Source organism: Geotrypetes seraphini, chromosome 1 (genome assembly GCF_902459505.1).
Source record: "Geotrypetes seraphini chromosome 1, aGeoSer1.1, whole genome shotgun sequence".
Taxonomy (NCBI): Eukaryota; Metazoa; Chordata; class Amphibia; order Gymnophiona; family Dermophiidae; genus Geotrypetes; species Geotrypetes seraphini.
Genome location: NC_047084.1, coordinates 89,859,234 through 89,884,360, shown reverse-complemented (window position 1 = coordinate 89,884,360; position 25,127 = coordinate 89,859,234). Strand labels below are relative to the sequence as shown.

Genomic DNA, 25,127 nt, shown 5'->3' with positions numbered 1-25,127 from the left:
TGGACATGAGACATGTTGCGATTTCAAATAAAAACAAAAGAAAAGACCTAGAACAGTTGGAAGCTAGAATTAACACTCTCGAACATATCCTTATAAAGAAGTGGGATGCAGAGGTGTTGCAACAGTTATTAAAAATCAAATATCAATACCAAAATTTATTTATTTTTTTTCATTATTGACCGTTGGTTCATTTTGCAAAACTGTACAAAGTTATCACCAGCTTCATTTCTTTTTCCTAAGCCAAGCTTTCCAACCACTGCATCTTCAGGTGTACTTCCTACTTTTGCATTGAAATCCACCATAATGATCAGTAGATCTTGTTTCACGTTTGATCTATTTCATTTTGAAGTTGTTCATAGAACAACTCTATTTCCTCATCTTCCGAGTCTATCATTGGAGCATATACTTGGATCAAGGTGCCATTGATCGACTTTTCCTGCAAATGGATTGACATGACTCTATCAATGATAACGTACTTTAGTACCGTATTGTTGAAGATGAATACCACAACATTTCTCCTGTGTGTTTCATGACCAAAGTAGCAGATCCAATGCTCGTTTAATTGAAAATGGCCCTGTCCTGTCCATTTGAGTTCAACAATCCTTATCAAATCAATTTTTTTTTTTTTTGGGGGGGGGGGTTCTATTCGATCTTTATCGATTTCCAATTTTCCTTGGTTCATACTTCATACATTCCATATTCCAATGTTAAGAATATCTTTACAGCTTTTGATCTCCCTTTTCTGTCCACCAACATCAGCATCAGGAGGTCCTGGTGGCTTTGATCCATCAACTTCACAAACACTGGGCATACTCTGGGTGATGATCAGCTCTTCCATAGTAGCATGTTGAGTGCTATCCAACCTAGGTGACCAACTTCCAGCACTATATGTCAATTCTTAAAAGAAAAAAGATTTTACATTATCTTGCCAGAACTAAAGCAAACATCTTATTTTTACAGGAAACACATTTAAATGGTAAAGAATCAGAAAAGTTAATTGGTTAATCTGGTTCCTAGGATAATAAACTCAGCTATAAAAGCTGTAGGTATATCAGATCATGCAGGAATATTCTTGGCCATGCCATGGGGTAAGGAGCAAAAAGAAAGACCTTTATGGAGATTTAATAATACCTTGCAAGATCATAAATTTCAAGAGGACATGATTAAGGCAATAACTGAATATTTTGAATTTAACAATATATCACAGGTTTCACCAATAACCCTCTGGGACACTTTTAAAGCTACATTAAGAGGAGAAATCATGAGACATGTTGCAATTTCAAATAAAAACAAGAGAAAAGAGATAGAACAGTTGGAAGCTAGAATTAACACTCTCGAACATATCCTTATAAAGAAGTGAGATGCAGAGGAGTTGCAACAGTTATTAAAGATCAAATATCAATACCAAAATTTATTAAGTGCCAAAGCGAGAAATTAGCTTTTTGTAAATCAAGTCAGCTATTATGATAATTCAAATAAAGTAGGTAAATTATTAGCAGTGTATTTGAAAGGTAAAAGAAATAGAAATTGCATTACTGCTATTAGGAGTGGGGATGGGTCACTAGTTAAAAAAAATATTGATATTTCAAAGCAATTTATGGAATTCTATGGAAAGCTCTATTCCTCTGAGTGTGTAGATCAGGGGTGTCAAAGTCCTTTCATTGTATGCTAATAGATCGCATGCATATTCATTGGAGAAATCCTGAAAACCCGACCGGATTGCGGCCCTCGAGGAGGGACTTTGACACCCCTGGTGTAGATGGTAGTGAGGCTTCTGACTTTTTCCTGAGCAAATTGAATGGACCCAAACTCCCAGAAGGTGATAAAAAGTTATAGAATTCACTTATTTCAGAACAGGAAATTGCCAAGGCCATTGGTTCATTACAATCAGGTAAAACTCCTGGTTTTGATGGATACACTATTGAATTTTATAAACAATTCCAAAGTCTTTTGATTCCACACTTGCACTGTGTAGACAGTTATGTATTAGGTCAAGGCTCTATCCAGGGTTCTATGGGTTCTATGAGGGAAGCTCTTATGTTTGTAATTCCAAAACCAGATAGAGATCCAATGGATGTGGGTAATTATGGACCAATTTCTTTAATTAATGTTGATTTGAAGATTTATGCTAAGATACTGGCAAGTAGGTTGGCAAATTTCTTACCAAAGTTAATTGCATCAGACCAAACCGGTTTTATTGCAAACCGTCACTCTGCAAATATCACAAGATTGTGTTTCCAAATGCTTCAAATTGCAGAATCTCTACATTCACCTGCCTTCATGGTGTCACTGGATGGACCCTTGTTAAATTAAATAAGCTCAGGGCTGATAATTCTCCTTGATGTTGGTCATGTGGGAGTGAAAAGGGTACATTAGATCATATACTATTTTATTGGTCCCTGGTGCATGTCTTTTGGCAGCAAGTATGGAGTCAAATATTGATATATATGAATGTTTCCTTAACATATGCAGGAGCAATTTTTAATCTTTTTGATGCTTCTGTTGATATAACTAATGACAATAAGAGGTTAATTGCAATATTGACAAACTATTGCAATTCAAACTATCTTTTCAGTTTTGGTGGAACTCAGTTTGCTTAATAGGAAAATATGAGGCAACCATAATGGATAAGAGAAGTAAGAAGGCCACGTTTGATAGATTATGGTTGCCTATCCAAAATTATGTGAACAGTAATAAGGATTCAATGTTGGTAGAATGATTGTGTATATACTGTATGGTTGTATGTATGTATAGACACTGCACTCTGTATATAGGGTAGGGAGGGGTGGGTTACATTTATAAGTTCATGAATATCCTATGCTCTTGTCAACAAAGTTGTAAGCAATTTGTAAGAATCTTTGTTCTCCTGTCTGGATATTTATTATTATGAAAATTTCAATACAAATTTTTGGAACTATATGTCAATTCTTTTTGTCTATTCTTCATCAAGTTTCTTGGCAGAATACAGAAGTAGATTGCCAGGTCTTCTGGATGAGTTTGGGTCATCAATCTATATTACTACAATTTGATATTGGTGGAGCATTAATTCAGTAGATCATTCATTATTAAAAAGTAGATTAAGAGCTTCCTTTACGAAGCTGCGTTAGTGGCTTTACATTACATTACATTACTGACTTCTATTCCGCCTGTACCTTGCAGTTCTAAGCGGATTACATTAGAAGATAACTGGACATTTCCAGGAAAAAAGTTACAATTAAGATAACTGGATATTTCCAGAAAAAAGTTACAATTAAGGAGCTGGTTTCATAATAAAGTTTTAAGAAGAGGGTACAAGATAGGTAGTAAAATTAGGAAAACGTCAGATGAAGCAGGAAGATTACAAGGTAGTTAAAGAGTGGAAGCTGGTTACATTGTTGAGTTTTAGGGGGGTAATACAGGTAGAGAGGGTGTGAGGGGGGGGAATTGCAAGGGGGGAGGGGAAGGGGGGTTAAGCTGTCTGGATACATTTTTTGAATAGTACGACTTTTAATCACGCGCACGACTTTTAATCACGCGCTAACCCCCGCGCTAGCCAAAAAACTACTGCCTGCTCAAGAGGAGGCGGTAGCAGCTAGCTCGGCCGGCGGTTTAGCGCGCGCTATATCACGCGTTAAACCACTAACGCGCCTTCGTAAAAGGAGCCCTAAGTGATTTGGGTTTGGGTGGATCAGTTATTAAATGGTTTAAGGATTTTTGTACAAATTGGAATTATTCTATGATCAAGGATGGAATTTTCTCTAAAAGTTGGAACTCTTTTTGGTGGAGTTCCAGAAGGGTCTTTTGTTTCTCCTGTACTTTTTAATATCTTTATGAGTTCTGTGCAGACATTGGTTCTGTCGGGTGAAGATCTTTTACTCTCTTATGTTGATGATATTTTTGGTTAATTCCATTGGATAGGGATATTGGAAATGTTAATATTAAGAGCAAGGATTGTATTGGAAAACTCCTAAACTAAAACTAAATAAGACAAAAGTTTTATGGTTTAATAATCAGTTATCTTTGGTTCCGACATCAATTACATTGGAATCTGGAATTTCTCTTACAGTTGAAAAAACAACCAAAGTATTAGGGGTTATTTTGGACCCCTCCTTGACATACAAGGATCAAATTGCAAATTTATGGAAGAAAACCACGTATGTAATGAGACAGTTGAGATTGGTGAAATCTTATTTTTTGAACATCATTTTGCATTAGTGGTTCAGAGGTTGATATTATAACAACTTGATTACTGTACTGTAGTTGTATGTTTTAAACGTCAATTTAATTCTTCTTTTATATATGCTACTATTGTTATTTAGAATGATTTACCTATAGTTTTGTAGAATGTTGGAAACATTTTTATATGATAAATTGTAAAGTTAGCATTTTAGTTAAAGAATTGTAAGGATGTCTTTTTATCCAAGGAATCTTATTTTCCCATAGAATTATTATGGCTTCTTTTGACGTAAATCGCCTTGAACTAAATGGTATCAGAGCGATTCATAAATCTTGTATTAGATTAGATTAGATGTTGTCACCATTGTCACATCAAATGCAATCCTCCGTCTCCAACACTGCCTATCTGCTGCTGCCCAGATGGGTTGTAGATCGTTAATCTGGCAACTCCACTGAAACCTGTCTGCCTTGGGAGACCTTAAGAACATAAGAACATAAGAATTTGCCTCCACTGGGTCAGACCAGAGGTCCATCACGCCCAGCGGTCCGCTCCTGCGGCGGCCCATCAGGTCCATGACCTGTAAAGTGATCTTTTGTCTAGAACCTGTTCTTCCCTAATCCTTTATATCCTTCAAACTCCTTTTCTTTTTTATCTATACCCTTTCTTTCTCCTTTATCTCTAACCTTCAATCCCCTTATCCTTCAGGAATTTATCTAGTCCCTCTTTGAAACCCCATAATGTAATCTGACCTATTACACCCTCCGGAAGCGCATTCCAGGTATCCACCACCCTCTGTGTGAACCGATGGCATAGCTTTCAGCTTCTCAGTTGCGTGTAAGCCCCAGTGGCATGACGAGACGGGAGGCAACTGAATCAAGGCAGCATTAAATGATATTCAAGTTTTAAGTTTTATTAAAAATTGGATGCAATCGCTTATCAAGACTTCTATGTGAGGTACAATAGTAATACAATAGGGGAAGATACAAATTAGAACAGGCAATAAAATACAGACAGTAGAAATCACAAGACAAAAACGAAATAAACAGGACCAAAAGGAAGGCGGGAAAGAAATACAATCATCGTAGTAAAGAACACTTAGGGCTAGATTCACTAACCTTAACGATCGTGTCCCGAGCAGTTTGCGACCACTTTGCGACCCTGACCTGATTCACTAACCTTCCTCCCGATCTGATCCACACCCAATCCGATCCGCGCATGCAAATGAGGGGAAAGGGCATCCAAACATAGGAAGGCAGCGATTCACAAAACAATTTCAGGAACACCGACTGGGCTGCCCGATCAAAAAGAGAAGCAACCGCTGAGGACCAGTCGCTCACATCCCTGCTGACTCTCCTGCTCGTTGCTGCCCTTCCCTGCAGTGCGAGCCCGTGGTTTTAACCCGCGGGTTTAAAGCAGGGCTGCACTATGGCATGTTCTGTTTCAGACTGGAACACGCCGTCGTGCAGCCCCGCTTTAAATCCACGGGTTAAACCCACAGGCTCATGAGTAACCCTTCCCTGCACCGTATCCTGAACAGTGCCTAAGAAGCGGAGAGGGAGAGCAGCTGGTGCTGCCACCACAACTCAGGCACCGGAGCCAGGAGGGATGAAAAGCAGAGGGAACCGGGAGAGGCGGGATTTCTGGGGAAGGAGAGAGGGAAGATGGCGACGGGATCCGGGAAACTGCGGGACAGGGCTCGGTCCCTGGAGCTGGCAAGAGGGAAGTCAGGATAGCAAGCGCATTCACAGACCATCTACAGCAGGGGTGTCCAATGTCGGTCCTCGAGGGCCGCAATCCAGTCGGGTTTTCAGGATTTCCCCAATGAATATGCATTGAAAGCAGTGCATGCACATAGATCTCATGCATATTCATTGGGGAGATCCTGAAAACCCGACTGGATTCCGGCCCTCGAGGACTGACATTGGACACCCCTGATCTACAGTCAAAGAAGATGGTCTGGACATGCGTCTGGATCGCTCTACAATGATCTGTGTAGTTGCTGTGGGGTGTGCCTACGATCGAATTCATTTGCATGAAGAGGCTTACTGAATCAGTTGCCCGGGAAGACTTGGACACGGATCGGACACAGATCAGAAAGGTAAGGGGGGTTTAGTGAATCTAGGCCATAGGGTCATAACACGACGCCCAACTACAAAGCCTTCAGGAAAGAATTGAAACCCAAGCTAGTCAAGAAATTTGTCAAATAATCTAACTAAACCTTTTTGACTCATCCCCAGTTCCCAATTCATACTCTATCTATCAACCTTGTAATCTCCCTGGGAATGCCCAGGCCAATTCTTTTGTAAACCACCTAGAACTGAAAGGTATTGGCAGGATAGAAGACACCAATGTAATATAATGTCATGTAATAACATTAGGGTCGGGAAGTGAATGAAGAAAGTATGGGAGGATAGGTGGAGATGCCTATTATTACATGAAATCACAGAGCAAAGGCTTCCTTAAACAAATTATTTTTAAGCAAGCCCTTAAAGCAGTCGAGATTTTTTTTTCTTCTCTCAGAGGTAATGGTAAGGCATTCCAAGACTGATGGGCGACAACTGAAAAAGTATCATGGCGTTTTGTATTAATTATTCTCAATGAAGGAACGGTTAATAATCGAAGATCCATTGATCTGAGAGTATGGGAGGCGTATAAGGAATGAGGAGTTTATTTATGAATTGAGGTGTGTTAGATAACAGTGTTTTAAAAATTAATAAAGAAATTTTATAGGCTATTCTGAATTTTAATAGAAGCTAGTGTGACATGATCAAATATTAGCTTTTCTTTGGGAGCCTCCGAAAGAATACAGATAAAAGTAGGGAGTTGGGCAAATTTTGTTTGAGCTGAAAATTGTCTTCCATCCAATAGTTAAAAGTATGTACATTGGTTTCAGAGCACATGAATAGGGACAGGGCACGGGGAAGTAGTAGGCAGGAAGGTGCCTACCAAAATCCATCCTCTTCTCTCGGAACACATTACCAAATCCCTTGTTCACGCTCTCATCACCTCACACTTAGACTACGGCAATGTACTTCTCTCAGGCCTCCCGCGCACCCATCTCTCACCTCTTCAATCCGTTCAAAATGCTGCTGCACGACTCATATTCCATGAGAGCCACTATTTTCACATTACCCCTCTTCTCCAGTCACTTCATTGGCTCCCCATCTGTTTCCGAATACAGTTTAAACTCCTCTTGCTGACTTGCAAGTGCATTCACTCTGAAGCCCCCGATATCTCTCTTCACTTATCTCCCCCTATGCTCCCCCCCCCCGTGATCTCCGCTCATCAAGCAAGCCCCTCTCATTTGTGCCTTTCCCTTCCACTGCCAACTCCAGACTCCATCCCTTCTTTCTTGAGGAACTGTATGCCTGGAACAGACTGCCTGAATCAATACGTCACACTCCATCCCTAGAAGTATTCAAATCCAAGCTAAATCCAAACCCACTATTTTGAATCTGTTTTCAACTCTTAACTCCCACTCACTGCTGTCAGATACCTATACCCACTGTATCACTTCCTCTACCATTATCTCCCCAACCCTGAAATATCCTGTCTAAATTAGATTGTAAGCTCTTCCGAGCAGGGACTGTCTATTGTATGTTAAAATGTATAGCGTTTGCGTACGCCTTTCAGCGCTAAAGAAATAATAAATAGTACACTACTTGGTTTACTCCTTTAAGGCTTCCTTCCGGTTAAAGCAGTGATCAAGATCATTGCCCCGGTACCGAAGATCTGATGAGTGAGAACTAGGGCTGAAAGAGTGCAAGAGTGAGAAAGCTTTCAAACGACTGCGACCCACTCCTAATGAGTGAAACTTCCCACCTCTGCAGAACGAAACAAGATTTCCTAGTGCAAAAAAAACCCCTCCAAAACAGCAGCGTGTTATTATGGTAGTGTGCACTGCTTTTCCTGTCGATGTCCTTTTTCTTTTTTTTTTTAGCGCTGTAGTAATTTGCATGCCGTTAATTTACTGCATCAGACATTTTTCCCCCCCCCCTGTCGTGCATTAGGAAACGTCGCACTGAAGTTCAGCGCACGGTTTTAAGGCAGAGCTTATTATATTAGCTTCGGCATGAAAGAAAACTCAGGAGGGATTTAAGGAGTCAAGATTTTTAGTCAATCTCTGATCCTTAAGTTTTCTCAACTTTGGAATGATCTTCCATTTCTTTTAAGGAGTTCCGGCTTGCTTCAATTTTTCGCAAATCTTTAAAAACTATTTAGTCTTATTTTTTTATGGTTTTTATTTGTTAAGTTAATTATTGTAAACCGAGTCGAGCTTTCGTAGAATGATGACTCGGTATATAAAGCCAAGCCTTTGATTAGATTAGATTAGAAAGTTAATAAAGGTTGCTAAGTTTTCTTGCTTTTGGATCAGTGCATTTTTTTCAATCAACTGAGAGCTGTGATAGAAGTGCCAGCACTCAGCAGAATTCATTTAAGCTGAGTCTGGTACGGTGCCTGAACAGTGAGGCACACACTGACAGTACAATACTCCTCCACTCCCAGTGATATCCTTCCTTCCTTCCTGGGAAAAAAAAATATATATATACCATTTTCAAGAGGTAGCAGTGGACACAAAATAGACAGGGGGGGGGGGCAAATCAAGGAACCAGAGACACTTTGGAACTGGGGGAGCGAGACAGCAGCACCACGAGCAGCAACTTCCCCGCCCTCTCCCACCAAGACTAAACACTCTCCCCTTCTTTTATCAAGCTGCGCTAGAGGTTTTAGCGTGGACCAGCGAGGTAAGCGCTCCAACGCTCATAGGAATTCTATGCTAAAAACCTCTAACACAGGTTGATAAAAGTTGGCCTCTGATTCATTTTTATTGAAAGCCAAACCAACAAGAAATACGTGGCATATGAGAATGAAACAGATTTCTATAACATAGAAATACATGATGAAGTTAGCTTGTCTCTTCTTTGATATTTCTGAGTCATAGACTAAAGTCCACCTGGTAATGTCTTGGGTTCCAATGGCTGAAGTTGCCCAACGAAGCTCACTCCAGCCTATCTAACCACCCTAGTATTTGCAAGATATCTACTGTAAAGTCTGGCCAGTAATGTCCTCATGTTCCAAGTCAGTGGAGTTCCCATTGATGCTCTCCCCAGCCCATCCTATACCGAATCATCACATATGGGACAAACCAGCCTTAGTACAAGTTTGTCCAATACCGGCCTTAGTTCTTTAATTTATATCTGTTGAATTTCGTACCATTTCAACCCCATAGAATGAAGTCTATACATAAGTGTATACTGCCAAGGCTCAGCACCCACCCATTTTCCTTAATTCTCCCCTTTTCCCAATCCCCTTCTGCTTGACCTACCCCTTCCCCTCCCTCCCCATAATAGCTCCCTCATTACAAAGGATAGAAAGTGTTCCCCCAAATCTCCCTTCCCCATGTTGTGTGGTTGTATCCCTCACAACACTAATAACTTGCTCTTGTAGTTTTATTTTCCACTTCTTCTTAGTAGGGGCATCTCTTCAGTCCGGTGGCATTTTTTTTTTTTTTGCCATCAAAATTGCTACTAACACAAACCTTCAATCTTCCCCTTTTAACCCACTAGACAGCAACAAAGATTCATCCCCCCTCCCCCCAGCTGCAGCAATTTATATGATCATTGCCATTCATTTGAGAATTCTTATTGAAGGACTCCAATGATCACACAAATCTAGGCATTCAGAGCGACCAAGATGATAAAGGGGATGGAACTCCTCTCGTATGAGGAAAGACTAAAAAGGTTAGGGCTCTTCAGTTTGGAAAAGAGACGGCTGAGGCGAGATATGATTGAAGTCTACTAAATCCTAAGTGGAGTAGAACGGATACAAGTGGATTAATTTTTCACTCTGTCAAAAAATACAAAGACCAGGGAACACTCTATGAAGTTACAGGGAAATACTTTTAAAACCAATAGGAGGAAATATTTTTTCACTCAGAGAATAGTTAAACTCTGGAATGCATTGCCAGAGGTTGTGGTAAGAGCGGTTTTATGAAAGATTTGGACAATTTCCGGGAGGAAAAGTCCATAGTCTGTTATTGAGAAAGACATGGGGGAAGCCACTGCTTGTCCTGTATCGGTAGCATGGAATGTTGCTACTTCTTGGGTTTTGGCCAGGAACTAGTAACCTGGATTGGCCACCGTGAGAACGGGGCTACTGGGCTTGATGGACCATTGATCTGACCCAGTAAGGCTATTCTTATGTTCTTATGTAGAAAAATAACATTCAGTCTTTATACTTCAAGCATTCTTCTCCTTCCTACATACTATATCGAGTCCCGTATTGTCTCATGATATGGGCTCTAGGTAGAATTTACATTCTGAGCTCAAAGCTCCCCATTTAAAATGGACTGCTCCTCTCTCCCCCTTACCAAGTTTGTACCACATTGATAATTTATTCAACATAGCGAGGATCTGAAGAAACATTTTTCAAGTCTAGAACTCCCACCCCTGGTGGTGATTGTTTCTGTTTGTCTTGAGCAGAGTGTATAAGTTCTAAATACAAAAAAAAAAAATCTGTGATGTTGGTATATCTAACGTGACCATTTATTTTTCTCCTCAAAACGGGACAGCAAGATCCTAGATCTTTCTTGGATCCTCCAGATCCCATTAAATATAGTGCAAAATATAGACAGCCGTTATAAATTCTCAAAAGTGACACATTTTGATCACTAAATTTAAATAAAATCATTTTTCCTACCTTTATCTGGTGATTGCATGACTCTCTGGTTGCACTTCCTTCAGATTGTACATCCTCTCTTTTACTTCTTTCTCTTTCTTTCTGTCTCCTTGCCTCCCCCACAAGCCACCCTGCTTTCCCAACGCACCCTGCTTCCACTGTACCCCACAAGCCAAGCCACCCTGCTTCCCCTGCCCCCCGACAAGCCAAGCCACCCTGCTTCCCCAACGCATCCTACTTTCCCCACCCCCCCAACCAAGCCACCCTTCTTCCCCTGCCCCCACGCACCCTGCTTCCCTGACCCAGCAACATCAAGATGTGTGCAGCGACTGCACTGCACAAGCAACATGCCTACAAGTCTTCTCTCCGTTGGATCTCTAAGGGAGAGGAGGGGTTGGTAGATGGTGTGGTTAGGCAGACTATATAGGCCATATGGTCTTTATCTACTTTCATTTTTCTCTGTTTCTATATTTCTAAGATCTGGATTGTAATTTTTTTACTGATATGAAAATGCCTACAGTAAGTGAGGAATAGTTTAAAGTTCGTAACACACCTATCTTAGGGCCACAAATACAACATGCTATAAAGGAGCTAAACTTGGAATAATCCATGAAACCAGATAGTCTGGGCCCTGAATTTAACAAAAATCTAGGGATCAAGTATGTCCAGCCCTGATATAATTATACAATGGGATCCTGGCAGGGCAAGATTAATTCTTCTGTGGGCCCTAGGCACCCAAGTACACTGGGCCCCCTTGGCCTGCCCTTCCATGGCCATGTCCCCTCCCTGCTTCTGCCCTCCTATGTCCTCCCAGCTCCAGAAGTCCAATTAGCATCTTCTACTTCCTTCTTCATTATTCAGTGCAGCTGAATTTGCAGTCTTCAAAAGGCCACGGGCAACGGTTCCTACACGCTGCCTGCAGCTGATCCAGAAGCCTTCACTCTACTGCAAAATCCCAGCATCAGAAGAATGGCTTCTGGGTCAGATGCGGGCAGTATGTAGGAACCACTGCCCGTGGCCTTTTGAAGACTGTGAGTTCAGCTGCACTGAATAATGAAGAAGGCAGGAGGAGGCAATACTTGGACGCCAGAAGCCGGACACCAAGGCAGGTACACTGATGTCATCAGAGCAGGCAGCATTCTGGGGCCCCGTGCACTCTCTAGGCCTGAGACACATGCCTATTTGGCCTACCCTTTAATCCTGCCCTGGATCCTGGTGAAGGGGATTATGAACCTTCACACAGTCAAACTTAATAGGGGACTACTACTGAAACCTGGCAGAGAGCCCAAGCTAAAAAGCTCATATCATCTTGATAATCTTGCTCAGTCAAGATATGACAATTATCACCACTATCTTGCCTAGAAGGCTGAGTGCTCTGTTCAGGTAGAAGATTGCAAAGCAACCCAAAGCAGCAAAGATTAACGAAGATTGGAGGCTCTTTCTACTTTCTACTGTTAGTGCTGCTATGTTGGGGCAGAAGGAGCCAGAGCTATAGGCTGGACACAGTGGAAAAAGGTTGGGGGAAGGGGAAGTAAATGGGTTCAGAATTAGCCAGAGTGCAGCACTCTCTATTGTTTCAAGTTGACCAGAACTCCTTGCTAAAAAACTGTGTCAGTATGAGGATGAGGATGAAGATGCTGATGTTGATTAGGGATATCAGCTGAAAGATTCTGATGGAATTGGCTTCCGAGCTTACTCAGCGTTTTGATTTTAGTGACGGTGGGAGACATTTTTATTCTGTTATTGTTAGGAGTACTGTTTTTTTCAGATTAGGAATAGCTTTTAAGATGTTGAATTATTTTGTTCGTTTGATATGTTGTTGTCTATGGATTAGGGATAGAAAGATGCTGCAGAGGAAAGGCACAAGGGGATGGGTGAGAGGGGAGGAAAGATGCTGCATATATGGGATTGAGAAAGGAAAGAGGATTGAGGTGGATGAGAGGAAGGGAGAGATGATTATTGTACATGAAAAAAATAAGACATCCCCTGAAAATAAGCCTTAGTGTGTTTTTTGGACCCACAATTAATATAAGACACTGTCTTATTTAGGGGGGGAAACACAGTATTTCACTCTCTCCCTTTCATTTTCTTCTTTCTTCTCAATTTATTTCCTGCATCTGTCTAAATTCTTTCTTACTATCCAGTCTTAAATTTCTTTCTTTTCACTGTATCTCCCTACAGCTTGTCACCTCTTTCCCTCACCCCCTCCAGTATTTCACTAACTCTATCCTCTTCCCCTCATCCAGCATGTGCCCTTTTATATTTATCCCCTCCTTCCATCATGTGCCCACTCTCGCTACCCCTACCATCCAGCATCTTCTTTTCTCTATGTCCTCTCCACTTCCATCCAACATTTGCCCCCTCTCTCCACTTCCATTCAGTGTCTGCTCCCCATTTTCTCTCCTCCCCACTTCCTTCCTGTGTGCTCCCCTCTTTCTCTCTCTCCTCCCCCACTTCCATCCAATGCCTGCTCACCCTTCTCTCTCTCTCATTCCCACTTCTGGCCAGTATCTGCTCTCTCTCCCCTTTCCCCTTCCCATTAACATCCAATGACTGCCCCCTTCTTTCTCCATCCACCCCACTTCCATCAGCATCTACCCCTTCTCTCTCCTTTCATTCCACTTCCATCAGCATCTGCCTCCTCTCTCTCTCTACATCAGCCCAATTCCATCCAGTATCCATACCCCTTCTGTCTCTCCCTCTCCGTGTACCCCAATTCCATCAGCATCTGCCCCCTCTCCCTCCACTACCCTTCTGTACCAGTATCCTGCTCCCTTCTCTCTCCCTACACCCCAATGCCATCCAGTATCCTGCCCCCTCATATCCCCATCGCTGCTGTATGCTTCTCAAACCACCAGCAGCAACTGTAAACTTAAATGCAGCCATCGTGGGACCTTTCTGCACCTCCCCACAGCTGCCAGCTCTGCTCCAAAATAAGGAAGTGACGTCGAAGAGGGTGGACTGGCAGCCATGGGAAGGTACAGGAAAGTCCCACGATGGCTGAATTTAAAGTTTACTGCTGTGGCTGCTGGTTTGGGAAAGAAGGTCCCAGACCCGGTGTGCAGGATGTGCACCCCCTTAGAGTAGGGCGGACTGTGCCCCTTGGCACGCCACTGGGTGGTATATTAAGTACTTGAAAAACTTGGAAACTTGGAACTTGGTGTGCTGATTCCTCTACCAATTGCTTATCCCCCCTCCCCCCTTTGGGTGCCTTTTGGCTGCAGGCTTTCATATACAGTAAATTGAAGGAAAATGGCAATGTTAGAGCCCAAAAATATTTTTTGCTGAAAGGAAACCATATATAAAATTATATACATGAATATATAAAAATAACATGCATTGCTTCCCTCATTAGCTTTAATGGAAACAATACAAACAACTCGTATAAATGAGGCATGAAATGACGTTTTTTTTCCCATACATATTGCTATTGTATGGGCCTGAGCCAAGGATCATCACTGCTATGACAACATGACTCATGTAATTTGGGAAAGGATAGCAAATAAGGGGAAAAGTAAAATATCCCCCGTTAGTCGCAAATGAATGTTCACACTGCCAGAGGTCATCCCTGGTTCCGACTGAAGTGGAAGCCCAAATGAGCAGGACAAAACTGCTGCATGAAAACCGACAAAAACAAGACAAAAAAAAACCCAACCCTTCCCCCCCCCCAATACAGTTTATACATGTCTGTGAGTTCAATTAGTTTACCACAGGGTAAAGATATACACACAGAAAAACTACATTGCTTCTGAGCCAACTGTCCTTGTAGCTGGTTGGCCAGATGGATAAATGTTTGGCAAGATTATACTTGAGTGACTTGGCAGTGAAGTGAACCCTTAGTACAGTTACTTAGCTTCATAAAGAGATTTCAGTGATTAAAAGCAGGGGGATGTCATGATTTGATATTACCAGAAAATGGAAATATCGATGGCTATAGTGCAACTCACAATTCTATAGCAATTAGCAGAACGGGGACAAAACAGACCTCAGGTGCCCACCGGTGCCGGATGTGGAACAACTCCAGTCCAGTCAACATTAATGTGAGCTATCATAGGTCCTTAGTACCCCTGCACCTAACATAGGGCTGCTAAATGTTATTTAGCTATACAGTGTTCCCCCGCAAATTCACGGTTCGCGGACTTGCGAATTCGCGGTCTGCTCCGACCGCCTCTTGCTGTAGTAAAGTCGGTCTACACCCATCAGGAGCTGCGTGTCAAAGCAGCTCCTGATGGGTGTAGCCAGACTTCATTACAGGAAGAGGCGGTCGGAGCACACCGCGAGTGATTTTTGTCACCTGCCGGCACTCCAGCTGCCCTCTCCTGCCTCCCCTGCCTTTTCACAGGCGGAAAAAACCGCATTTGCAGTTTTTTGAAATTCGAAGGGGTTCCTGAAATGGAACCCTCGCGAATTTCGGGGGAGGACTGTAAATTTGTTCAAGTTACTTAGCTTGAAAGTTACAGCCAGGGCAAAAAAATGGTAATTCATTCTACTTTATATTATACACAATGAAAGAGGGAAATATTCTCAATAGAAGAATGAGATGTTTCTCTTCTGTCTATAACTTGGCACAATGGCATAATAAGGGGGGGAGGAAGGGGCGGTCCGCCCCAGGCGCCATCCCTTCCCACTCCTCCCCCTGCTGCGCACGCACCCATTCCCCCGTACCTTTTTAACTTTGACGTGGGTAGCTACCAACTTGCTGCCCACGTCGGCTTTGGCGCTCCCTCTCTCTCACATCACTACATGATGCGCGTCATTTTCTGCGGCACATGCATAACTCCATGATGCCACAGGCACGAACAAAGGCTTGGCACTTGGTACATTCGTAAACCAGCCTGTGCGTCAGGAGCCTAGCAGATCTTCTCTCATGTGTTGCTTTTTAGTCCCCCCCCTCCCCTCCCCAAGTTGGGTTGGAGCTTTAGAAACCCACACCTGCGATTAAAGAAAAAGCAAACCTGAAAAGTAAAAATATAATTAAAAGATCAGCTTTGTCCCTTGAGAAGAACGTTGCACTCCTAGTGCATGAACAAACTGAAGAACTGGGTCTCCAGGTTACTCGAGGCGTGTAATTGGAATCATTTCACTTTGGATTTGCAGTTCTTCCATGCTACCCACTTGCTAAAGTAACAGAAGAAAGAACTGTACAAGAAATAAAGTCTAGTTAGTCTATCAGTTATGCCAGTGTATCTCAAACTGTGTGCCGGGGCCCACTAGTGTGCCTCCTGAGATTCCAAGTGTGCCACGGCACACTGAGGAGGAAGAAAGGCGCCCACCAGCTGATTTCCCTATGCGGTACAGTGCCAGCGCTGCCCAATTCGCCGAAGGCCTGCATGTTTTCCCCTTCTCTCTAGCGTCCTCCGGCTTCCCCCCTGGCCTCCTGGTCTCACCTTTAAAGCTAATTACAGCAGCCTGCAGAAGATTGCCAACAGGTACAATGATTTTATTTTCAATATAGTGATTGAAATGTGTCAGTTTTGAGAATTTATATCTGCTGTGTATATGAAAAATGAATGGAAAAAAAATTGCACTACAATTAGTAAAGGGGATGGGATCTGGGGAAGAGCTTGAGTGGGCCTAGGGAGGTCTGTGGTTGAGGTACTCAGTTGATATTTGTTAGACTTAGGGGGTACTTAGCTTGAAGTAGTTGAGAATCACTGCTGTAGGCAATCAGCTGGCGCCAGTGCCTCTCCTTCTATCCGGCCCTCTTCCCTGATGGCACCCCCTACTGGCATGTCAGGGCCCATCTGGAGGGCCTGTGCACATACGCGGACGTCAACGTGATGATGTCATGCATATGCATGATGTCATCACGGTGACGTCCGCGCACTTCCGGGTGCCTCAAGCCGTGGCCACTACCTTTAGTGTGCCCCGGCTCGAGAAAGTTTGAGAGACACTGAATTAATCAAATAAAATTTACTTATAAATGAATGGTGAACGCAGAGCATGTTTGCATTATGTTTGAGGTTTGTTTCAGAAGCCTAATAGTTAACTGCACTGTAAGGACACCTGTCTATTGGGTGAGGCCTAAAGAGCATGAAACCGAATTAACCAAGCTTATCCTTTTAAAGGAACGGGCAAATAACTTTGATTATCCACCCACGGTAATCAAAACCCCTGAGTCAGCTTTTCTTGTCTGCAGCGATTTCAAAAGAACAAGGCTTCGCCAAGCCAGCATAAGAGGTACTGAACAACAGGGACCTTCTCATCTACCCAGTTTGCTCCTACCTAAGGATATGTCATTATAACATTCCCTTGCCCTTATTTACCACCCTTTGTACCTGTCTTAAGCCTGCCTGAATTATGTCACTATTTTGGCTGACATCTGCTCGGCCCACTCAGTTATTCCAGTCATCAGCTATCCTCCCAGAATTTTGAAGCCTCATTACCAAATAATATCAGTATTGTAAGAACTAGGAAAAGGCGAGGGCAAAACAATATTTAGGTTAATTTTCATTTTTTTCCAGTAATTATTTTTCAATTCATTCCAAATATTTGTTTTAATATCTCCACTTTAGAAATCACTACAATGTTTTCTTAAGAACATAAGAATAGCCTTACTGAGTCAGACCAAAGGTCCATCAAGCCCAGTAGCCCGTTCTCACGGTGGCCAATCCAGGTCACTAGTACCTGGCCAAAACCCAAGGAGTAGCAATATTCCATGCTACCCATACAGGGCAAGCAGTGACTTCCCCAATGTCTTTCTCAATAATAGACTATGGACTTTATCCTGCAGGAACTTGTCCAAACCTTCCTTAAAACCAGCTACGCTATCCGCTCTTACCACATCCTCTGTCAACACGTTCCAGAGCTTAACTATTCTCTGAGTGAAAAAACATTTCCTCCTATTGGTTTTAAAAGTATTTCTCTGTAACTTCATCGAGTGTCCCCTAGTCTTTGTAATTTTTGACGGAGTGAAAAATTGATCTACTTGTACCCGTTCTACTCCACTCAGGATTTTGTAGACTTCAATCATATCTCCCCTCAGCCATCTCTTTTCCAAGCTGAAGAGCCCGAACCATTTTAGTCTTTCCTCATATGAGAGTTCCATCCCCTTTACCATCTTGGTCGCTCTTCTTTGAACTTTTTCTAGTGCCGCTCTATCTTTCTTGAGGACACCAGAATTGAACACACTACTCTAGATGAGGTCGCACCATGGAGCGATACAGGGGCATTATAATATTCTTAGTCTTGTTAACCATCCCTTTTTTAAATAATTCCCAGCATCCTGTTTGCTTTTTGGGCCGCCGCCACACATTGGGCAAACTAATTGACTTAATATGTTAATTGGTAGGTGCGCACAGTGAATCAATTTTGCAGACAAAAGCTTTTTTAAGGCATTTAGAGGTCCTTTTACTAAGCTGTGGTAAAAAGTGGCTTTACTGCTGACAGAAAATGGCCAGTTTTCCTTTTTCTGAATTAACGGTCACGCGCTAATATTGCAAGTTTCAAGTTTAATTAATTTTAATATACCGACCATCGACGTGCACCTGGCCGGTTTACAATGCTAAAAATGAAAGGTTAAAATAAATTTTTGTAGGGGTGGGGGAAATGTGAACATTAAATAGACAAATTACAAATACGAACATGAGCTTGAGGGGAAAGGGGGAGGGGAAGTTAATAATTACCTCATTTAAAACAAATTAATTAATTAAAGGAAAGAGGGGGGGGAGGATAAAACAGCCATTACCGCCACTTATTTTTTCGGAGGTAAGGGCTCTTCTGCTCATCCCACACTAATATGTTAAGGCTAAATTTTATATATGGTGCCCCTAAAAAATTGTTGCCGAAAAAGCGCTATTCTATAAGCCATGCTTAAAGTTAGGCGCAGTGTATAGAATAGCACATCCAGGAACTGCGACTTAATTTAGGTGTAGTCATTTGCGCCAATGAAAACATAGTGCAAATGCCTGTGTCTAAATTTAAGTGAGGATACCCGCCCACCAGTTACAACAGGTCTTGAAACATATTCAAAAGGTATCTCCTAATATCACCCACTGGGAAATGCAACTGAAAATTGTTTTGAGACTCTATATTCCGCCGGAACGTGCAGCCCAGATGGGGATCACGCCGTCTCATTCATGCCCGAAATGTGACCATGCTCATGCCTCTTTGGGTCATATGCTTTGGACCTGCCCTAAAATTTTACAGTTTTGGAGTCACCTGGGACAATTTATAACGCTGCTTTGGGGGAGGCGTTGGCTACCGCAACCGAGAGCATTATTTGGGTATTACAATATAGCCATGCCTAAATCCAAGGGTATGTCTGCTTTCATAACCAGAGCACTCTCGATGGGGAAGAAAGCCATTCTCACCAACTGGCTGTCTAGGACACCCCCGACTTATGCCCAATGGAGATCCTTGATGATAATCCACGCAACGCTAGAGCGGAGAATAGTAGGAGACTTGGATCGTGGTCCGGGTCGTAAATTTCGTCAGACCTGGGAATGTTTCTGGCAGGATCTCACCCCGCATGCACGTAGTAGACTATTGAATAATTAAGTTTGACTCGGACTCTCAGTTTTTTTGATATGGCACTGGACTCCTGGGGTGGGGAGGGATGGGAGGGGGGGGATAGTTGGATTGTTATTTACTGAACTATGCTGCTGATTGTGTTGAGTGTTTACTGTTGAAACAATAAAAAACATTTGAACATAAGTGAGGATACCCTCATTCTATAATTATTAGTTATTAATTATGGAGGTTGTGTAAGCAATTGTATATTCAGGTATTAAAACATTTTTCCCTACTTAAAGTAATGCCCCAGATCCGCCCATTTCTGCACTCCCTGTTTTCCATGCCTAAATTTATACATGTAACTTTTAATTGATTTTAATTGGCACCAATAATTGCTTGTTAAAATGCCAGTTACCAACACTAATTACTTTGTTATTCAATTACGAAGGTCATTTTGTAAAAAATGCACACTATTTTTTTTTAATTTACATGCTTTATTTATTTATTTTTTTCAAGTATTTCTTTACAATCCTTCAATATAGTCTCCCTGCTTTGCAATGACCGAGTCCCAACGTCTGGGAAGCGTCATTATTCCATCCAAGACACCGTTTTTGTTCAGTTGCCGAATGGCTCAGGTAATGGCGGAAGAAAGCGCTTCCAGAGATGCAAAACGATGTCCACGCATAGGTTGTTTCAACTTTGGAAAAAGGTCGAAGTCTGGTGGACTCATGTCTGGACTGTAGGGAGCATGAGTTAACACCTCCCAGCCGTATTTGCGTAGTTTTTCAATGACGACATTCCCTATGTGCGGGCGAACGTTGTGAAGAATGAGTGACCCAGCCAAGAGCAACTGAGGTCAGGTTTTGTGCATTTTTCTGCCCATTGTTTGTAAAAAAGCATGATAATATATGCTGTGACACTTCTTCCACATGGAACTTTGTCTGTAATGATTATGCCTTCATTATCATAGGCAAAAATCATCATTTGTTTGACTTTTAATTGAGTTCACATGACCACTCCGAAAACAAGTTGCCTACCGAGAAACTGTACTACGGTCCACTGTTAACTCACCACAAACTTCACGTAACACACGGTGGATTTATGTCAGGTTTTTGCCACGTAGTGTTTCAGTCTTAATGTACGACCTCTGATCGTCAACAGACCCAGTACCCGAGACACTTGCAGCCTCCATTTCCCACACTTGTCGCAGCCCCACTATGTACGCTACAGAGCTCCTGAACACACGTCCTGCTGCTTCAAGCACTGAAGTGAAAGTGAAACAAGATTTACTGCAATTGCATCATCCACTCCCCAATGTTGCCAACCTGTGCATTATTTATAAAATGACCCTCATAAGCTGTGCATGCAATTTGAATATATGTCTAAAAATCGCATATGCTTTTACAGAATTTGGGGGTTAGTATGCAATAATGTGGCTGCGCTAACAGATTTGCACTATCATCCCCACTCTCCACCCTCAGACACATCCCCTCTGAGGAAAATAAAGAAACATTTTGGGCTTTTACCACAGGACATCTCGGAGTGTTTCACGGTAAGCACTTTTAAGCTATAGTAGATGCATGCTCGTGTTTGCTGCATTTAGGCCTAGTTTTAGCTGGCCTAAATGGGTGTGCTTAAGAGTTATGACAGCTACTGGAGCTATATGTGATTATGTTAGACCAGACATGGGCAACTCTGGTCCTTGAGGGCCGGAATCCAGGATTTCCCCAACGAATATGCACTGAAAGCAGTGCATGCAAACAGATCTCATGCATATTAACATAAGAAGAACATAAGAAGTTGCTTCCGCTGAGGCAGACCAGAGGTCCATCTCGCCCAGCGGTCTGCTCCTGCGGCGGCCCATCAGGCCTATTGCCTGAGCAGTGGTCCCTGACTATCCCTATAACCTACCTCTACTCCTATCTGTACCCCTCAATCCCTTTGTCCTCTAGGAACCTATCCAAACCTTCTTTGAAGCACTGTAACATGCTCCTGCCTATCACAGCCTCTGGAAGCGCGTTCCATGTATCCACCACCCTCTGGGTAAAAAAATAACTTCTAGCGTTTGTTCTAAACCTGTCCCCTTTCAGTTTCTCCGAGTGCCCCCTTGTACTTGTGGTTCTCCATAATTTGAAAAATCTGTCCCTGTCTACTTTTTCTATGCCCTTCAGGATCTTGAAGGTTTCTATCATGTCTCCTCTAAGTCTCCGCTTCTCCAGGGAGAACAGCCCCAACTTTTTCAGTTATTCATTGGGGAAATCCTGGAAACCCGATTGGATTCTGGCCCTCGAGGACCGGAGTTGTCCTCAAAAGGAGGACATATCCGGGGAAATCTGGTAACCCTAATCTGGGATGTTTTCTTCTTCTGAAGGTTTTGTAAGTAAACTAATATCCTTTCATCAACGTGCCTCTGCAAAATTTATTTTTAATATGGAAAAATAATTCAAACATTTTGAAGATATGCAGTCACTGGTTCAATTTCTAAGACATTACCATAGTTAAAAATAACCAGGCACTAGTGATGTTGTATGTCATGATAGATAAGTTCACACTGGATCTTAAAATGTAAAAATGATGAACTGTGGGGCTTGTTTGTTTTTGTTTTTTGTTTTTTTCAAACCTTAACAACAGATGTATCAACCAGTAATCATGATTTCAGACTTTTCTGAAGGTTAACTGAGTAATATTCGTTATAAATGCAAATCCACCCAGTCCACTAGTGAATATGGCAAGAGCCAAGATTTTACAGCAAGATAGGTGACTATAAGCTTATTGGACCTCCCCCCCCAGTAGATGACTGGCCAGAGGGACACCTACTCCCTATGGCCAGCTGGCCAGCCTCTTTAAAGTGGAGAACCTGGCAGGGCAGGGAGGGAGGGCAGGGCACAGATCTTGGCAGGGCACATGAATATTACCCCTCCTCCATCTTATATTCGAGTCAACCTTTTTTCCCATTTTTTGGGGGGGGGGTGGGAAAAGGGTACATCATCTTATATTCAGATCGACTTATATTCGAGTATATACGGTACATTATGAGTTTTCTCTGTGCACCTACTAATCTAATCTAATCTAAACCTTAAGTTTATATACCGCATCATCTCCATGAGAATGGAGCTCAACACGGTTTACAAGAACTTAAAATAGTGGGTAGAGAAGAAGAAAAAGGATTACATGAACTTATGTGTAGAAGGGGGGAGAGAAACTGATTCTTGAAACATGTTCTTTTGTGTGCATAGCACCAATATCTGAATTGTTAATAATTAGTTTGTCTACATGATGCATGCTTCAAATTCAGTTTCTAAGCATATTCATTTGATATTTGTGTAATATATGCCTTAGTCTATGTACACTTTTATGCATACTCCTATATCACATCACTGTATTTATGATACAATTTTTAGTCACTGTTCGCATAATTTATTACCTTATGTTATTGTTTATTGCATATATGGTTTTATATGTATAATTAAGTATGATTTGTATATTTATAACTGTGTTTAATGCTTACTTGTATCATAGCCTTGACCCCTGACACATCCTTAGGAGAAAATGTGGCCAAGTTGGGTGCTCGAATTTAATGAACTGCATTGTTCCACCCCGTTTGGTCTGCATCGTGCTCAGCTGCGTTAGTCAGCGTTATCCAGTGAGAGAGCACTAGTGAGAATGTACCACACCCATTCCCTACCCATGGCGCCCTCCCTCCTGAAAAAAAATTGTTAAAAAATATACCCCCCGCCTTTTATAAAACCGTAGCGCATTTTTTTAGCGCCGGCCATGGCGGTAGCAACTCCAACGCTCATAGCATCAGAGCTGTTACGGCCGCGGTCAGTGCTAAAGCCCGCGCTACGGTTTTGTAAAAGGGGCGATATAGTGGCGATTAGTTCGCTTTGACAGGCAAATTAGTACAAAACACTTTAAGGCTTTTTTTTAAAATTGTGTGAAGCACGTTACCACTTGATACAGTGTATCGCAAACTGTGTACCTCCTGCCATTTCTGGTGTGCCGCGACACACTGGCGAAGATGAAGAAAAAAGCTGGCGGTTTCTGCTAGTCCGAGAATGAACAAATCTTTCAAGTAAAGACTCCTCCTGAAGAAACCATCGCGGCGAAACTCAGGATTGAGTTGGGGAGCAGAGAAAGTTCACTAGTTTGCACATTTGCACAATTGCACAGATTGCACATATTTATTATCTATTAAATCACATTGGAAAAGCAAGACTGCAGAGTCACGAGTTTTGATCATCCATGCCGAACAAGATAAGTGCAAAATTTAATGGTTGATTAATATAAGAAAATACATAAGCACAAGCAGGATGATTTTTTTGTTTTGAGATCAGACACAATGTGTAATAAGGGACCCATAATAATAACAGTTTATATACCGCGGGACCGTGAAGTTCTTTGTGGTTTACAATGATTAGAAAGATGCTACAAATTGAATGGAACATACATAGATAGAGATTAGTGGCTAACAGTTTACGGGATCAGATTTAGGGGAGAGATTGTGATGGGAGCGATTGTACAGATTCGTTACCTAGGTAATTCAGGAACAGGTATGTTTTTAGGTGTTTCCTAAATTCACCATAGTTATTTGCGTGTATAATTAGTTTTTCCAGGTCTTTGCCCCATAAGGCTGCTTGATACGATAGAAGTTGTTGATGGTGTCTTTTAAATGTACATCCTCTAGCTGATAGGGAAACAAACTTCAGGTGTGTACTTCTCATGTCTGTTGGTTGAGAAGGAGAAGAGGTCAGTTATATATTTAGGGGCTAGACCAGATAGTACCTTGAAGCAGAGACATCCCAGCTTGAACTTCGCACGTGCCTCCATTGGCAGCTAGTGCAGGAGTCAGTAGGAAGGAGTTATGTGATCGGACTTCTTCAACCCAAAGATCAACCTGACTGCTACATTTTGTACCAGTTGTAGTCTCTGCATGTTCTTCTGGGAGATTGCCAGATGGGCAATGTTACAATAATCGAGATGGCTTAGTATTAGGGATTGTACCAGAATTCTGAATGATGAAGCGTCGAAGTATGCTTTAATGGACCTAAGTTTCCAGAGAGTAAAACAACCCTTTCTGACTAGGGAGTCCACTTGGTCTTTCATGGTTAGGCCTTGGTCCAGTATTACCCCCAGAACCTTCATTGTAGGTTGAATAGGGTAGCTGAGATTGTTGATGCGTAGTGGTGCTGTAGTGACAGGTGGGTATGGCGAGGCTATGAAGAATTTAGTTTTTTAACCAAAACCTTTAACTTTAAAAAGGGCAAATACGATCGCACGAGAGCCCTGGTGAAACAACGACTCAAGAAAAAGGTGGACAAACTTGAAACGGTAGACCAGGCATGGTCCCTACTGAAAAATACTATCACAGAAGCACAAAATCTCCACATTCCAAGGATCTCCAAAGAGGGGAGAACAAAAGGTAAGGGAGAACCGGCATGGCTTACGAGACAGGTGAGGGTAGCCATAAAAGAAAAGAAGGACTTTTTCAAAAAATGGAAACACATGAAAACAACCGAAGCATGGAAAATACATAAAGATGATCAAAAGAAATGTCACAAGGCGGTGAGGGATGCCAAAAAGGACTATGAGGAAAAAATAGCGCAAGAAGCCAAAAACTTCAAACCCTTCTTTAGATACGTGAAAGGGAAAAAACCCGCAAAAGAGGCGATGGGACCCCTGGACGACCAGGGAAGAAAAGGGTACATCAAGGAAGATAACCAAATTGCTGACAAACTAAATTCCTTCTTTGCGTCCGTCTTTACGGAGGAGGATACCGCTAAAATACCAGAAGCAGTGAAAGTGTTTAGTGGAGTAATAGAAGACAGCCTCACCACAG

The 25,127-nt window shown here is 42.2% G+C and overlaps 1 protein-coding gene across 1 annotated transcript in view; it reads right to left on the bottom strand.

Moving 5' to 3' along the window:
- The window catches only part of ZBTB7C (zinc finger and BTB domain containing 7C), a 515,986-nt gene that overhangs the window by 321,877 nt on the left and 168,982 nt on the right, over positions 1 to 25,127 (bottom strand). The window lies entirely within an intron of this gene.